We start from the raw sequence: 15,222 nt of genomic DNA, 5'->3' as shown, positions 1-15,222 counted from the left end.
GAAATTAAGGTTCTTGATTTAGAATAAACGCATAATTAATTAGTGTAACACCCACGTTGGTTATTTTCACGCAATTTAATATTAGAAAGGTTTTATAATATGTGTATACCTGCTGGAGATCGAGATGCTTGAATCCATCCATGTCCACGACGATCTTTGCCTAATCCTGGAAACAATCTTGCAATCTTCATCTAAATCATATGCAAAGAAGAAAAGAACGAAACAATTAAAATAGAATGAGTTTGTGTGTACCTGAGAAATGTACCTCTCTTCCCCTCTCCTCCCTCGTCTCCACTCAGAAAATAGTGCAAGGGACCGTCCTACACCCTGTAGAATTCACCTGTTCATTTATTTTGGAAGGCTGATGTGTATGCTTGATTTGATATTTTGATAGAACTGGTATCATAACAGCGAGAAAGAATGATTTTTTTATTTAATGAACTGGTATCATACTGCTTTGGATCCACTCCTTACTCCGCTTTCTCAGTTTCCAAAAGTCTCATAAACTGATTACACTTTACAGTTATTCCTATTTATAGGCAGTTGTTGGTTTGCTGACATAAGCACACCCTTAATGGGCTTAATCAGTTGCACGCCTGGTCCACTTCTTGACTAACAAAACTAAAACCCAAAAATAAGAAGGCTGTTGCTAGGTGCACCCAGCATAATTGCTGGTGCACCCAGCAATTATATGAAGTTACACAATTGGCCCTTATAATAAAATTAATAAATTAAAATTTTTAAATGAAAAAGCCGTTTTGTTTCAAAATTTCTTCCGCGACCCAAAGCTTCTTCACCTTTGAGTTCTTCTTCTTCCGCGACCAGAGCTCCACGCGTCTAGCAATCTTCTCCCCGCGTCCAGGTCTTCTTCTCCGCGCGCGTCGTCCTCCATTGCCGGCATTTGAAGCTTTGAAGCATTCGCGTTACGCCCTATAGGTTAGTGTTCTAACCTCATTTTTCTCCTTTAATCGCTTTTGATGGCCATAGGGTAGAAGACATGCTTGGTCTAGTTTGGTTTTTGATGGTTTTGGTTGCGCGAGGTTGAAGACGAGCCTTCTTCCGCGGAAGGTTCATTTCTTCCGCGCGTGTCTGGGTGCCGTTGGAGGTCGGGCGGAAGATCGTTTCTTCCGCGGACTCCAGCGGAAGATGACAAAAATGGCACTTCCGTGGGATCCCGCGGAAGAACCATCTTCCGCGAGAAGGAAATGTCACGGACTAGATACCCGCGGAAGAAGCTTCTTCCGCGTGTGCCAAAGACGTTCCATTACCTTCTCGCGGAAGATGGTTCTTCCGCGGGATCCCACGGAAGTGCCATTTCTGTCATCTTCCGCTGGAGTCCGTGGAAGAAAGGTTCTTCCGTGGGAGTGCTTTTCCTTCCTGCGGAAGAACCTTCTTCCGCGAGTACTTGTTTTTATAGAATTTTGGATTTTTTTTAAAATTATTCCAAACCATCTTTTGTTCATATTATTATTTAGTTTGTGTTATTTATATATGCATTTGTATGTGTAAATTGATATTATATTTGGTGTGATTTAAATATGCATGTATATGTGTAAATTGAATTACAATTTGGTGTGATTTGAGTTGGATGATTAATGAAGCTAAGTTGTGGGCAGTGTGGTTGTCAATTAGCTAATGGTATTCAGCTAAGGCACTGTGGTTAGGGGTGGGAATAGGCCAGGCCAGGCCAGGCTTTAAAAGGCCTGAGCCTAGCCTACGATTAAATTTTGAGGCCTGAGCCTGGCCTATAGCCTATCAAAGACTTTTATTTTGGCTCGGCCTGACCTTTTTAAAAGCCTAGCCTGGCCTGGTAGCCTATTTAAAAATTTTCTTCACATTAAATCTTTAATATTCCTAGTTGTTTTTACCAAAAAAAAATAAAATAACAGACCTTCTATAATAGGCTAAACAAGGCCTTAATATATAATTTGCCTTAATTTTTAATCTAACGTTAATTTAGTTGGTGGTCCTAAAAATATATTAATAATATAAACAGAAATCACCAAATGATATAAAATAATCTAAAACAAAAGAAAACCTCATACTTGAGGTAGTATCATCCAAGTCTATCAAACCAACATATTAATTATTACAATAAAGAAATAAAGCCTACATCTCCATTCTATTTGAACAGAACCGATGTATAAAATATCTACCAATAAAATTAATAGTAACGTCATTTCATCATTAGCTCCTCCATATCCACTATAAGATAGGATATGATTTTTGTATAGAAACGTAATAGGATATGATAGGATATGATTTTTGTATAGAAACGCAATAGGATATGATAGGATATAATTTTTGTATAGGAACGTAATAGGATATGATAGGATATGATTTTTGTATAAGAATGTAGGATATGATAGGATATGATTTTTATTTGCTCTAGAATAAAGGAAACCTAATAGGAATAGAAAAATGAACTGTTAACAGAAATAAGAAAACTAATAAAAATAATGAGAAATATAAAGAAACTCACACCTTGTAATTAAAATTTTACTTAATTATAGGAATGAAATCTGCTAGTTTTTTTAAAAAATAATATTAATTGTACCCAAAAAATAATATATATATATATATATATATATATATATATATATATATATATATATATATAGGCCGGCCTATCAGGCTTATAAGGCTTTTTAATAAGACCAGGCTTTACGTAGGCCAGGTCATAGGCCCCTGTAGGCCGGCCTAGCCTATTCCCATCCATAACTGTGGTTGTCAATTAGCTAACAATTACAACTCAAATATGAATCATAGAAACAAATTTTAGTTGCTTTTGATACATGTTGATATGAAAATTTGATCAAACATGAATCATGGATGTCAAGCTAAACATGCACTGAGTTATGTTGATCAAACATGAATCATCGAAGTTGAATTATTGTTACTGGCTTAAGATCGAGTAGTGATTCTTTAAAAATAAGAACTAGAGAAAGCGGTAGTGTGCTTTTAAAATTTAAAGAGAATGGCAACTATATTGGTTGGCACGAGTGTCTTATAGGCAATGAGCGCGGGTCAACCAATGTTAAAACAAGTCTAAAACAAAATTTGCATGATCCATAAAAATTAGCTAGCACACCACACCACATAAAAACATAAATTCCAACCAACTTGACTAGCTTGTACTTGTAAGAATATAAAATAGCTTTAAATAGTATAAAAGATACTCCAGAAAAGCACATCTTCTAATCATCCTTTTCTTTGCTACATGGCAGCATGGAAACTTTAAAAAAATAAGTTAGACAACGGGGTACACATTTACAAAATAAGTTAGAAGTTTAAAAAAAAGAGTTTGAAATTTAAAAAAAAAACTTAGCTAGAAACTTTAAAAAAATAAGTTAGACATTTAAAAAAATAAGTTAGAAATTTTAAAAAAAACTTAGCTAGAAACTTTTAAAAAATAAGTTAGTCATTGAAACAAATAAGTTACAAATTTTAATTTTTACTTAAAATTATTATATTATTTAATCAAAAACAAGTTACAAATTTAAAAAAAATAAGTTAGAAATTTAAAAAAATAAGTTACACATTTACAAAATAAGTTAGAAATTAAAAAAAATGAGTTAGAAATTTTTAAAAAAACTTAGCTAGAAACTTTAAAAAAATAAGTTAGACATTTAAAAAAATAAGCTAGAAATTTTTAAAAAAATTAGTTAGTCATTTTAAAAAATAAGTTAGAAATTTAAAAAAATAAGTTACAAATTTTAAAAAAAAAGCTAGAAATTTTTTTTAAAAATAAGTTAGTCATTGAAACAAATAAGTTACAAATTTTAATTTTTACTTAAAATTATTATATTATTTAATCAAAAACAAGTTACAAATTTAAAAAAAATAAGTTAGAAATTTAAAAAAATAAGTTACACATTTACAAAATAAGTTAGAAATTTTAAAAAAAATGAGTTCGAAATTTTTAAAAAAACTTAGCTAGAAACTTTAAAAAAATAAGTTAGACATTTAAAAAAATAAGCTAGAAATTTTAAAAAAAATTAGTTAGTCATTTAAAAAAATAAGTTAGAAATTTAAAAAAATAAGTTACAAATTTAAAAAAAAAAGCTAGAAATTTTTTAAAAAATAAGTTAGTCATTGAAACAAATAAGTTACAAATTTTAATTGATTGAAACAAATAAATTACAAATTTAAATTGATTGAAACAAATAAGTTACAAATTTTAATTAAATGTAATTGATTGGACAAAATAAGTTACAAATTTTAATTTGCACGAACGGGTCACAATTATTTATTCCTTATAAATTTTTTTTCTAAAAGTTGATAATAAAACTTTTATTCCTTTTTCATACATACTACACATTACAAACGGATCACAAACATAACAAATTGACACACTAAGACATATTACATCGACTAGAACATGATGGACACAAATTTAATTTGCACGAAACAGCCTAACATTTAATTAGCATTCAATCACGCAAGGACGTAACCACATCGTCCTCATTTTCCATAACCACTTTATGAAAGAGAGCCAAAATTTCTATTGACACAAATTGTTTCCAGTAATTAGACTCTACCAGCACCTTCAGCACGTCGTCATCACATTTCAGCTCAACAATTTTAAATTCTAAAACTTTCTCAAAATACTCCAAATGACTAGGTTGTCGATAAAACAAACGCCTTACAACTTGGGATTCGTGAATCCCATGAGGAGGATTCCCTTTAGGTGCTACTTGCTTGATCAAATCCTTCAGTTGATCTATGCTACATCCTTTTGGAATATCAAATTTTTTTGGATTTATTCCGGTGAACGCGTAACCCACAAAGTTGTTTTGGCGTGACATGTTCCACCTTCCGTTGTAATACAGAACCGCATCATGTGTAGGGATGCTGGGGCATTCAAGTAAGTTTAAAATTGCATCTGTTGTTCTACCAACGGTACATAACAACTCAATCGGTCCAACAAATGAAAATTCATCATTATACATTAACATGGTGTTCACATCCATGCCATTTTTCAATTGCATACTTTCAAAGTAAATGTTGTTACCTGTATCTTCCACTGGTCGCCGGTAATGAATTTCATCCACAACTTCATTGTTGTTTAGCTGAAGACTGTTGTGTATTCTGCTTTTGAGATTTGAAAAATCGCATAGGTTTGGTACTCGCATGGGCACTGGACTAGAACTTTGAAAATAAACCCCACACTCGTTGTGAATGACAGTTCCATTTCGAAAAATGAATGCCAACCTTGAGTTCACGATCGTCTGGGACGAAGTCTCTCCTAAGAATGTCATTGTTTATCGAAAATTAATTTGACAAACTCTGAATACTAGTTGCTGTTGAGTACCATGGACATCCCCATCTATCATTTATATAAATGACCCAGCCAGGCACATGGCTTCCCTTTTACCAGACCCGTGACTATTTTACATTGTGAAGCGTAAAACTAAAGCAACCTCATGTCACGTCGTTCACTGTCGGGTCACGTCAGTCATTGTCGTATGAGAAAAAGGTTGGTTTCGGGTCATGTAAACTTGCCTAAGTACCCCTGTTCGCGATTTTTTAAAAATTAGCTGGGAAAGCCGTGAGACTCTCCAAAGGTGGCCTGCCTCATGTTTGCACGTCAACGAATCCAAAAAAAATAACAGGAGACACCGGTTCATTCCAAAAAGGCTTGCAACGGAAGGCCCAAAACTCAAAAAAGTTAGTTTCGGGCCATGTAAACTTGCCTAAGTACCCCTGTTCAGGGTTTTTTAAAAATTATCTGGGAAAGCCGTTAGACTCTCCAAAGGTGGTCTGTCTCATGTTTGCACATCAACGAATCCAAAAAAAAATAATAGGAGACACCGGTTCATTCGAACAGGGCCTGCAACGGAAGGCCCAAAACTCAAAAAAGTTAGTTTCGGGCCATGTAAACTTGCCTAAGTACCCCTGTTCAGGGTTTTTTTAAAATTATCTGGGAAAACCGTGAGACTCTCCAAAGGTGGTCTGTCTCATGTTTGCACGTCAATGAATCCAAAAAAAATAACAGAAGACACTGGTTCATTCGAACAAGGCCTGCAACAAAAGGCCCAAAACTCACAAAAGTTAGTTTCGGGCCAACATTTCCTCTGGCATGTCCATCCTTCTTGGCGCGGCATTTAATTCGTCATCAGAAATAACTGAAGGACACCTCGCTTGTTTCTCTTTTGGATGCCACCGGTCTTGTCATCGTCGAAGGCGCCTTGTGCTTGCCGGCAGAACCTTTTCCAGCGACCTCCTTGCCTTTTCCTTTGGCCTTGTTCGTCATTTCTACCGACAATGCAATGAGACCAACACCAATTGCATGGTCAGAGTTAGAGAAATGGAGAGAGGAAGAAGTGCGTGACTAGAGTGTGTGTAACTGTGAAAAACGACGAGTCCAAAATGAATTTTACTGTAAATAATTTAAGGAAAAAAGTGACCAACACATATCATGCGGTGCATACAAGAATCGGCCATTGGTCAACTTGTGAGAGGAAAATATCATTTAACTAATACCAAATAATCTTAAAATTAACAAAATAATTTAACTAATTAACCCACGGAAGAACCTTCTTCCGTTGACTCTGGCGGAAGAAGGTTCGAAAAAAGCTGAAGGGCATTTTTGCCATTTGAAATTTGCTGGGTGCACCAGCAATGCTGCTGGGTGCCCCTAGCAAATCCCAAATAAGAATGATACCTGAAATAAGTTGGGCCACGAATGGAAACTGCAAAATTTTCTCAATTAACCTATAACAAAAAGATATAAGGTGATATTGTTTCCTGATGAGCACATCTACAACAGTAAAAGATAACATCAAATGTTTGGAAGATCATTTTTATGCATTACACCCATTGTAAAGAAACAAGTGAAAACAACAATATTTCTAAAGGCATCCAATAGAACATAAGCATTTTCACATTCAATGAAATCAGGTGCTTAATAAAAAATATATGACTCAGATCATTAGTGATTAATCATTACACAGAAAGTGTAATCACAATTCACAACAGATTGACACTCTCTTCCCACACATCTCAAAATGATCAATAAAACTTTTCAAAAGCATCAAAATCATTTTAACCAAACAACAAAGAAAATTACCTCTGCAATTTGCTTACTTGGTTTTTGCTTTTACTCTGTCACATTATTATATCTTATTATGCTTCCCAAGAATGCCCCTTCTATGTTCTTTTTCTGGCCTGGGATATGCATATAACATTACCACATTCAAAGAAAGTCTCCCAAAAATGCTCTAGAGCAAAATTTTCAAATACAGGCAGTAAGCATGACCACCTTTCTAATACCAAATGTTCAAAGCAATCTAAACCCTCCCAAAAAACAACAGCTTCTCTATCTATCTATCTATCTATCTATCTATCTATCTCTGACCAACTGCCACTTTGAAATTTCCTTAGAAAAAAAAATTCTAATTTTAAAACATAGTATATATAAAGGTTCAGGTATTTGAATTAACTTCTTAATAAAGGCAAAAGCTCACACGTGCACACATAAAATTGGTGTTGAGGAAACAAGAACTAAAAAAATATATCATACTAATTGCAACTTTTAAACTCAAGTTTGTTTCAATTTATTTAGTTTTTTGTAAAAGTAATTGTTTCCATCTCTTTCAAAACGTCTATTCAGGAAACTGCAAACTTGAAATATTCAATATACCGGTCAATTAATTTGCAATCAAATATATTTATTGGATCAAGTAGTCAAGTACCGTTAACATATACAAATGAATTAACTTAAGAAAACCAAATATTCAATATATGGATCAATTAATTTGCAATCAAATGTATTTATCATCAAAATTATTATTTATAGACCACATATATCCTTTTACCAAAGACAATCATGCTTGAGTGGGGTAAAATATTATTATGAATAGTAAAACTCACTAAATATTTGTTTTGACTGAATCCTCCTGCTAAATATTTAATGTAGTTGTATACTCAAGATTCAATCTCGGGTATTGATTTTTAGAGAAAAATGATAATACACTCTTAGTGTAAAAAGTTGTATTCAATCTTAATCTAACATGTATGATAAATTTGTTAACTTTTAAAATATTTATCCTAATGTAATTCAAATAATGATGTATGATTGAATGACAGTATAAAACTATATACGACACTATCAATACATGAACATTAAACTTTTAATTTTATTTAGTCATCTTCTAATATTTAGTTAATTAAATAGTCATTCCTAAATTATATGTAGATTAAATTGAAATTTTGATCCTTGATTTGAAAGATGGACAATTTTGGTCGAGATGTTAAATTACTTCTGTTGACCATCAAGATGTAAATGTTGACCAAAATAATTAGTAACGTGGCTAGAGAATTTTTAATTTATTAATTAATTATAATTGATAGAGTTATTAATTTAATTACGAATGTATTAAAAAATATTACCCTAGGAATGTGATGCTTTGAAAACACTACTTAAAGGGGAGCAATTTCCATCAACTACGAAATGCAATAATATTATATTTTTTCAATAAGAAAAAGATTTTATTAATAATATAATTATTTGAGTTGAGCATTAAGTTGTGTGCATTGTAGGCTATTAAAAAAACGATCTCAGAAACATATTTATACATCCGCCTATGTAGAGATGTTAAGTAGGGGTGTGTATGGTTAGGGGTCACTCGGGAATTCAAATTAATCAAATCCGATTGGAACAGTATTGATTAAGTCATTTATGTATTTGGTTTGATTTTTTGTTGAGTCATTTATTTATGTGGGTCAAAATTGAACAAATCGATCAAAATCTTATGGGTTGGGTCATTGGTTTAAATTTATAGATCCAATCAAAATCCAACCGATCAAAATTTTTATAATTTTTTGATTTGACTTTAAATACCATTAATATTGGAACTCTAAGGCACTACAAAAAAGGTATGCTTTAGCGATCGACAGATTCGGTTGCTAAATCCCTAAATTCGGTTGCTAAACCTCTTAGCCACCGAAATAGCAACCGAATAATTTACCTCACAAAAACCCTAGTCGCTAAACCCTCAGCGACCGAATTTCCATTCGGTTACTATTTCACCACCGAACTACTGAGTCACAAGCACACAAAATTTGGTAGCTAGATATTTGGTTGCTATTTTGCTTGGGACCAAATCAGCAATCGAGGTTTGGGGTAGTTAATTCGGTCGCTAACAAGTAATTAATTTTTAAATAAAATAAATTAAAATAAGATTTGGTTATTAATTTGGTCACTAATAAAAAATTAAATTTTAATTGTAAAATAAATTAAAATAAAGGTCGGTCGCTATTAAATAATAAAGTTTTAAAAAATAATAATTTCGGTTGCTAATTCGGTCTCTAATTTTACCGTCTAAAATGTTTTTTAAATGTTTTGGGTCTAGTTTAACAATTTTTAAATTTAAAATAAATTAAAAAACAACTCGATTGTCCTATGAAAATATGCCATTATTTTTATTTATTAGATTTTAACATGTTTAATAATTACTCGCTGTAAATATAATTTTTAAGATTAAGATTTAGTAGATTTTTTCATTTATTAGATTTTAACCTGTTTAATAATTACCCGCTGTAAATATAATTTTTTTCATTTATTAGATTTCTCATTTTTTCAGCAACTTGTGATGATATAATATTTCAAATAACAAGAGATAAGTATATAATATTTTCAAACACCTGAAGATGTCATTTTAAAACTGCTCAAGAAAGAGTTTGTAATTGCTGAAAAACTTATATTGAATGTAAATAAAGCTAATCCAAACACACTATGAGACTGCATAACAGAAACATGCTATATTAACAACCCTGCCACTTCACACCAAACTTTAAGGACTTCTTGTCATACATTTTTTTTAATTTGTTTTTCAATTGTCTTCTCCTTGTAGAAGGGTTGCATTGTATCAATCAGCTTATAATGCATATCAGGAAAAAAAACATTCAAGAAATAAATGAACTTAAATCGTTTATAGCAAAGATGTGCAATGAGTTCTAAGTTCTAATAGTTAAACATAAGTTGAAAGGAGATGTTAGAGGCTCAGACACGCACAAACATTGTCATCACAGACCAAACAACTTGCTTTGGTCCTTATCCGAATCGAGGAATGTTCTCAGTCATCACAGCCCTTGCTCATATTAAAAAGTACAATAGAAGAACCCAAATTAAAAAATGTAAAAATAAATAAAAATGATGTGGGGGAGGGTCGCCTTCACTGGAAATCACCCCAACATAAGAGAGCAGCAAGTTTTTTTTTTCTAGTGCATGACAAAAAAACAAAAAAGGAGGAAGTGGGTAAAAGAAGAAAAAAAAATGCAGTAAAGGTGCACCATATGGCTGTGGGTGAGATGAATCTGAGGGTCTATAAGTGTATCAACAATAAACCACACACAAGTGGTTTATACAAGCCTTCGTTTGACCTACCCACCTATAATAAGCTAGGAAATGGCTTTGTTTGTTTTATCAGTTGCTAGGAAAGGGATTTGTTTCACATTATATCCTCTAAATCTAAACTGTAACTAATAAGTTTGAGCAGAGGAGGGAGATTGTCAAAAGTAACCCTAAATACATTCATTCAAACACTACTACAATTTTTAGATTTAACATCGCACGGTTAACATCGGTTATTCATTATAGTTAATTTTGTTTCAAAACCAGTTAGTTTTTCTTACCCATTCGTGTTACTATGACTATGTTTCAAAAATATAGTCATTCATTGCTCCTATCTATTAGACACTTGGTTTCAGTTTTAGTTGTTTGATTTTGGCTTTGGTCTAAAAGCTTAAGTTTCAAGTATCTTCCAACCATTATTTTGTGTGAAGACTCGGTGCCATTGATGCTAGAAGCCAAAGACACTAATTGTTTGTCTTGCTGCTCCCAGTTTAGGTACTCTAGCTTTTGTTGTGTAATTAGTTCATGTTCTTCATTCAATAACCTTGTTGGCCTCAATTTTCTGATATAAGCTTATGCAGCTGATAACCCTTTATTGTTGCAACAACCTATTGTCTCCACGTAAGATAGTTTTCATATGTGTTTGTTTGTAGTCGGCACACGTTTTGATGCATGCTTAGATCAATCCAAGAATCTTGTGACATTGGATTGAACTAGCGTTTGAGACTTGTTAATACTAAAACAAACACACCATTCCTCGTCTAATTTTAGGTTTGGGATGTAATAGATACGATACTAGGCAGAGTTATGTTTGATCATTCAAGTTCTGATACCATAAAGATATGTAAGCAGTAACTAATAAATGAGAGAAGGAATATGGATAAATTATACGCTATAATATTCATTGGGTTAATGTATATCCATAGTTTCAAAGACTAATTCAATCCTGAGGCTTGTGTATCTCTTGTGACTGTGACAGTGCAAATGCAAAGAAGATTCTCTCTGTTGTTCAATGGCTCACGCCATTGACCAACAAATAGTGCTTGTATTATACTTATTCTACAAAAAGCATACTCATATAGAATTCTTTTTTTTTTTGGGTGGTTGAGATTTTGTGTTTGCTAGGTAGGAGAGGGAGATAGGTATGCCAGTGGATGTGATTATTTGGCTTAAGGGTAGTTGGCTTTTGAGTTGAGATTTATTTCTAGAAACTGATGACAAAATTTAACCCAAAATTCCAAATTAGTTGCATAAAGAACTGTTGATGTCGATATTTGTGTGTAATCGAAATTTACATTTTGTATTTTCTTGTATGTCATGAATGTGTTGGATCAAGTGGCCTCAGAATAATTAAGAAGGGGGGTTGAATTAATTATTAATGAACCTTTACTAATTAAAAATCTAATCCTTATTAGGCTTTTACTATGTTGTTAAGAAAGTAAAGAACAAAAATAGAAACTTAACCAAAAGTAAAAGCAGTAATTAAAGTGAACAACAAGAGTTTTATACTGGTTTGGCAACAACCCGTGCCTACATCTAGTCCCCAAGCAACCTGTGGTCCTTGAGATTTCTTTTCAACCTTGTAAAATCCTTTAAAGATCCACAAGGGATGTACCCTCCCTTGTTCTCTTTGTAACAACCAAGTGGATGTATCCTCCACTTGAACTGATCCACAAGAAATGTACCCTCTCTTGTTCTCAGTTACAACAACCCAAGTAGATGTACCCTCTACTTGTACCACAAAGGATGTACCCTCCAATGTGTTAAGAAAAAGTTTTCAGGTGGTTAGTCCTTTGAAACTTTGTGAAGGGAATACAAAAGATATCTTAGGCGGTTAGTCCTTTGAAATATTTTGTATAAGGGAAAGGGAAGAATCAAAAGAATTCTTAGACTGTGTCATTTTGAATTCTTTGAAAAGGGAGAAGGGAGACACAAAAGAATTCAGGCGGTTAGTCCTTTGTTATTTTGGAAAAGGGAGAAGAGAGACACAAAAAGAATTCAGGCGGTTAGTCCTTGGCGAATTCTTTTTGGAAAAGGGAGAAGAGAAAGAAAAAGATGAATAGCACACTTTAGTTTTCAAGGTTTGGAAAACCAGAAAACTTAAGAAAGCTTTTTGAAAAGAAAGAAGAAAAAGAAGTTGAAGAAGATGTTCAAAGAGATTCAAAGGTTGTAAAAGAATATGTGGAAAAGTTGTTTGTTAATGTTGTAAGTTCACTACAAATGTAAATCAAGGTCTTGCTTTTATAGACTCTTCAAGTCTGGTCAAGAAAACCATTGGAAGAGTTATAACCTTTAGAAAAACCTGAAAACCATTAGAAGAGTTACATCTTTTGATTTTTGTTCAAAACTTGTCACTGGTAATCGATTACCAAATCCTTGTAATCGATTACACAAGGATTTTTATGAAAAGATGTGACTTTTCACAAATGAATTTGAATTTCAACGTTCAGATACACTGGTAATCGATTACCAATATCTTGTAATCGATTACACCATTTTGAAATCAATTGAAATGTTGTAAATTCAGTTAAAAGCTTTTGAAATCAAACTTTGCAACTGGTAATCGATTACAGGAAACTGGTAATCGATTACTAGAGAGTAAAAACTCTGGTAACTTTGAAAATTTTGTCAAAAACTCTTTTGAAAAACAAAACTGTGCTATGTTTGTTTATTGAAAGATCTTTTCAATACTTCCCCTTGTAAAGTCTTCTTGAATTCTTCTCTTGAAACTTGAATTCATCTTTTCTTGAATCTTGAAATCAAACTTCTCTTGAACTTGATCTTGAACTTGTTGACTAAATCTTGAAATCATTCTTTGGGCTTTTTGTCATCATCTTTGTCATTATCAAAACTTCTTGATTCATCATCATGAAGCTTGCTTCTACAGAATGTAATATGCTATACAAACAACTGTTGATGTCGATATTTGTCTATAATCAAAATTTACATTTTGTATGTTCTTATATGTCATCAATGAAATTTGCTATATAAACAACTATTGTTCATGCTGAGTGAACCTTAGATTCCCGTTTGAGACTGAATGCAATGATTCTTGCGAACAGTTTGCATTAGTCATTGTACTTAGTCTTGAATTGTCCGTTTGGACAGTTTGGGGAGACTGGTATTTTTATGTTAGATTTATTCATTAAGGTTATTATTATTTTAATTAATTTGATGAAATTTCGATACAATGCATTTCAAGTTGTTCTCTGAGTGCATACTTGATTATCGAGAAATTAATTTCACTGATGTCATGTCGTGTACTTGGAGACCAATGTGAAATGCTACCGAAATTTAGTCAAAATTTTCAAAATAATGCTAACCCTGACGTACGAAGCTAACATAAAAGACAGTCTTCCTAAATGGGATAGGGCCACACCTATAAATAAAAAAGTGAGATTTTCATGCATGGAATTGCTTAGATGGATCGAAGATGGATGAATCAAAGTCGCATGAGCCCAAAATATGAGGATGTTGTCGAGCAATTCTTGCAATTTGCTTCAGAAAGAGGTTGACCGAATGAATAAGGAAAATATTATTGTCCTTGCATCAACTGTTTGAACGGAAGACGACAACTACTGGACGACATACGGGACCATCTATTGTGTGATGGGATTAAGAAGACTTACACGACGTGGATATGACATGGTGAAGTGACAGACATGCAGAGTGGGTCCCAATCTGAACTGTTTGATGTAGAAATGGGAGATCGCTTGGAGGACATGATTCATGACCTTGGACAAGAGTCTTTTCAGCAAGCACACGCCCCTGTGTTTAAAGGATTGTAGAGTGATTCAAAGAAGCCTTTGTATACAGGGTGCAAGAATTCCTTAACCCTGTTGTCTACGGTGTTAAGTCTGGTTAATGTGAAGGCCAGGTATGGGTGGAGTGACAAAAGTTTTACCTTACTGCTTGAGGTAATGCACAATCTGCTTCCAGAGGACAACATGCTGCCTAAAATGGGCCCACGAGGAAATGGGCCCTTACAGCCAATCAGGATGGTGTGGACGACACTGTCTGTGAGAAATACGACATAAGCAAGGAAAAAGGGGCCCAGTTTTGCCAGACTTGCAGAGACCCTTCTTGGGAGGTATGTAGCTTGCCATTTAAGTTGTTTTTCAAAAAACATTAACTTATTATAATTCATTCTAGCAATTTGAAAGATTATTGTTTTATTTTTGCAAGATGTGCGGAAAAAGGCAAAGGTCATCCAGAAGTAGAACACTACCCCCCCATGTTTTGTCTCGTGGGGGTTATGAATATTTAGAGCATAAGCTCCTGGCTGAGAAGACCAGGAAGAAGCTGGAGGAAGCTGCACAATCAGGAAGCGTTGATGGCGTCATTGACCCTCCATCCCCCGTCAGACGCCACGTGAAGTGGAAGATGGCCCGCACCAAGAAAATAGGGGAGATGACGACTGAGGCTGCAAAGGAAATCGCTGAGAAGATCGCAAGTCATTTTCAACTAACCATTAGAATTATATTTCTTTATTTTGTGAATGCCATGTGAAAATGTGCCTTTTCTGTGCAGGATTCCTTTGAGGAGCAGGCGTCACAGGGATCCTTCGTCCCCCAAGGACATCAGGATGTTCTCACTACTGCTATTGGACGTCCAGAGCACCCTAGATGTGTCCGTGCTGCTGGAGTCAGTGTCACCATCAAGAAATACTTCGGATCGGCTCCACGGACGTCCTGCAACTCTTCCTCATTGCCTCCTGCAGAATTGCAGCAGCTAACCCAGCAAATCAGGGACCAGTTAGAGGAGTCGATCACAGAAAAAGTGACTCGACAGCTCATGGCATCGTTCAGCAAGATGTAGTCCCAGTTTCAGTCCCAGATGCAATCTCAGGGACTTACGCCACCTCT

The 15,222-nt window shown here is 33.9% G+C and overlaps 1 non-coding gene across 1 annotated transcript; it reads right to left on the bottom strand.

Annotated features, from left to right (window-relative positions):
• Positions 1 to 10,001: 10,001 nt before the first annotated feature.
• On the bottom strand, positions 10,002 to 10,095 carry LOC114407944. The gene has a single exon (XR_003665751.1). It is a non-coding gene; the product is annotated as a small nucleolar RNA snoR126 (small nucleolar RNA).
• Positions 10,096 to 15,222: the final 5,127 nt, after the last annotated feature.

The sequence above is a fragment of the Glycine soja genome, chromosome 3 (genome assembly GCF_004193775.1).
Source record: "Glycine soja cultivar W05 chromosome 3, ASM419377v2, whole genome shotgun sequence".
Lineage (NCBI taxonomy): Eukaryota > Viridiplantae > Streptophyta > Magnoliopsida > Fabales > Fabaceae > Glycine > Glycine soja.
Note: the sequence above shows the minus strand (reverse complement) of the source record. Positions and strands in the feature narration are given on the sequence as shown.